Raw genomic sequence first — 3,314 nt, 5'->3', positions numbered from 1 at the left:
AACCTGGCAAGCAGAACTTCCTCCTTTCGGTTAGTTCTGCAGCTCAAACGCCAATGGCCAAGTGTGGGTTTGATGGCATGAAGTTTATTATTTATCGGATGGTTCCAATGATCCTGCCAGCGGCGATGCTCAATCCGGAGGATTGAGAAGTGGTCATTGGCAGGTACCAAAAGGCTATTGTCAATGTTAGTTGTTGTTTGAGCTGCGGTGTCTGCTTTTTCGTTGCCCGGTATTCCTACATGACCTGGTACCCAGTAAAATTTTACTGTGGTACCATGATGAATGAGGTGATTCAATTCATGAAAAATGGCATGGATGAGTGTGAAAAGTGAAGGAACACAGTACTTAGAATGCGTTAAGAGAGTCGCTATAAATGATGGATCGTCGGTGGCGTTTGCGTCTTATATACGTAGAGCCTGCAAAATTTCGTACAGTTCTGCCAAATAAATAGAAAATATGTCGAGAAGTTTGAAAGACGTCTCCTCACAGCAGATGTAGGCACAACCGACATGCCCAGGGCCCTTGGAGCCGTCGGTATATATCGGGAAGTACCTGTTGTACCTACCCCTGTGCCTAAAGAATATCTGTCGATATATGACATCTGCTGTGGTGGCTCTAGGATATGATGATAATGATAGAGAGACATTTGGAAGAAACTGTTCCCATGGTGCCAGTTGCCCAGCAACTGAGGCCACGCGACTAATGTTTATTTGTAGTTCTTCTATGAGTGACCTCATACGAAGACCATAGGATGGAACACATGAAGGGGCGAGCAGCAAAAAGTATATGAAATGACGGATTGAAAGTGACATTATGAAGTGGATGACCTGGCAAAGACTTCATTTTGACATAATGTTTCAAAGAAAGTTGTTGGCGTCTTGTTGTAAGAGATGGCTCGTTGCATTCAACATAAACTCTCCATAGGAGACGTCCGGAAAGCTTCAGAGCAAATCCGGAGGGCTAAACGGTTGGACCGGGTCGAACACACCGAGATAACTCCAGGGTGCTGACCCGTATATGATGGAGCCGCAGTCAAGCTTCGATCTTATCAGAGCTTTATACAGGTGAATAAGAGACTTACGGTCGGCTCCCCACGATGTAGAAGAGATGACCTTCAAGAGGTTCATCGATTGAAATAAGAAATTTTAATTTGTTTAAATTTGTTTTTATAAGCAAATCATAAAATACAACACATTTTGGATATCATGAAAATGAACCTCCCATCCAGGGAGTCCGTGGTGCCTTGACTTTCACTAAAGGGGGTCTACTACACCCAAAAGTATGGTAAACACTGCCATAAAGTACAAATACATACATTTTCAAAATGAACAAAATATGAATGTAAGTTCTTACAAAAATTATTTAAACCTGTTCCGCTGTCCATTGATAAATAGGCATTGTAATATATTGTAATTAATCATCATTTTTAAACTAAGCCGGATAGACGAGTTACGCTATATCGAGATACATTATATGTTGCGTGTTTTCCCTCCATTTATTTTACTTTCTTCTTCTCCTCAGTTTAAATACAATACTATAATAATTATACAGAGCTCCCGGCTACTATGACTATCCCCTGATCATTAAAAAAAATTGACAAAAAAAGGGAGATGCCAAGGTCATAAAAAGCAAAAACATCAAGGAAATTAGAATAAAAAATAGGAGCCAAATCAATTATACATTAAGCTTAAGAGCTTATACAAAGTTTTTTGAAAGTATTTATTATTTTTAACTTGAGTGAAGACAAGAGAGCCTTTGCATTGGCTACTTATCACAGCACTGGTGCCTTTTCTTTCACGATCACTTTATTCCCTGCAGGGTGACTAGTGTTTTATTCACGGTATAAATGACCATACGTCTCTTATTGCTGTTAACATGATGTGGTAGTATTCATGTGACCATACGTCCCATCTTAGTTCCGATATTGTTCCGGTTTTCAATTTGTTCTGCTTGTCCCGACCAGTGGCGTAGCAAGGTCTGGTGGCAGACCTTGCCACCAGACCGCAACACCCGGTGCGGAGTTTTAACTTGCCATCCCCATGTTCACCAAAATATAAAATGAAATTCATTGAGGAAGTAATTTTTTAATAAGACAACAAATAAAAGGCAAATACCAAGAAATACTAAAAAATTTCTTACGCATTTCGACACGCTATGGGCAGGGGCAGCTCGAGCTTACCTGCCGCCCGGGTGCGAAGCCTCATATACCGCCCCTAATGGTGACCCTGGCAGGGGGCTGACAGGGCTTCAGTGAAGGGGACGCAAGTTCACCATATCTACAGACAAAATACAAGATATAAAGAAGACTGGATGTTGTGAAGATATTTATTATTTTAGATGTTAATTTTTTAAGGAAGAAAAAAACTCATCTCTGCCTCTACCGGGAGTCGAACCCGGGTCCCTCGATTGCCGGACGAGTGCTCTGACCACTAAGCTACAGAGGAGATAAAGAATTTTCTTCGCTAGAGCGTATATATGCCGAACGGAACCGTGCAATGAACGGTGAAACCGATCAGCTAATAGCTCATGGACGACGAGCCACCAGAGGGCTATATATATGACATGAATGTCGCTCTCCACTTGTTAATACAAGATACGCTCTAGTGAGGGAAAATCTCTATTTCCTCTGTAGCTCAGTGGTCAGAGCACTCGTCCGGCAATCGAGGGACCCGGGTTCGACTCCCGGTAGAGGCAGAGATGAGTTTTTTCCTTCCTTAAAAAATTAACATCTAAAATAATAAATATCTTCACAACATCCAGTCTTCTTTATATCTTGTATTAACAAGTGGAGAGCGACATTCATGTCATATATATAGCCCTCTGGTGGCTCGTCGTCCATGAGCTATTAGCTGATCGGTTGCACCGTCCATTGTACGGTTCCGTTCGGCATATATACGCTCTAGCGAAGGAAATTCTCTATCTCCTCTGTAGCTCAGTGGTCAGAGCACTCGTCCGGCAATCGAGGGACCCGGGTTCGACTCCCGGTAGAGGCAGAGATGAGTTTTTCCTTCCTTAAAAAATTAACATCTAAAATAATAAATATCTTCACAACATCCAGTCTTCTTTATATCTTGTATTAACAAGTGGAGAGCGACATTCATGTCATACAGACAAAATGTTCGAGAGTCCAGATTCTGCGCCCTGATTGGGCGAAACGAAGGTTGCTGGAGCGCTGTCTGTTTGGCTACTTCCCCTTTGCTTGGCTAGTTTTTCTTTACATGTCGTGTCATTCTTTATCAGTGATGGTAACTCGTGGGAAATTCCCATATTCGTGGGAAAATTGGCCAAGTGGGAAATTTCTTAGCATTTGTGGG

The 3,314-nt window shown here is 41.9% G+C and overlaps 2 non-coding genes across 2 annotated transcripts; both read left to right on the top strand.

Annotated features, from left to right (window-relative positions):
- Positions 1-2,622: 2,622 nt before the first annotated feature.
- On the top strand, positions 2,623-2,694 carry TRNAA-GGC (transfer RNA alanine (anticodon GGC)). The gene has a single exon. It is a non-coding gene; the product is annotated as a tRNA-Ala (tRNA).
- A 227-nt stretch (positions 2,695-2,921) lies between these two features.
- Positions 2,922-2,993, top strand: TRNAA-GGC (transfer RNA alanine (anticodon GGC)). Its single transcript has one exon. It is a non-coding gene; the product is annotated as a tRNA-Ala (tRNA).
- The last annotated feature ends 321 nt before the right edge of the window (positions 2,994-3,314 follow it).

Source organism: Pholcus phalangioides, unplaced genomic scaffold (assembly GCF_987345545.1).
Source record: "Pholcus phalangioides strain wild (caught in Gottingen) unplaced genomic scaffold, Ppha-v1.0 ptg000005l_1, whole genome shotgun sequence".
NCBI lineage: Eukaryota > Metazoa > Arthropoda > Arachnida > Araneae > Pholcidae > Pholcus > Pholcus phalangioides.
Note: the sequence above shows the minus strand (reverse complement) of the source record. Positions and strands in the feature narration are given on the sequence as shown.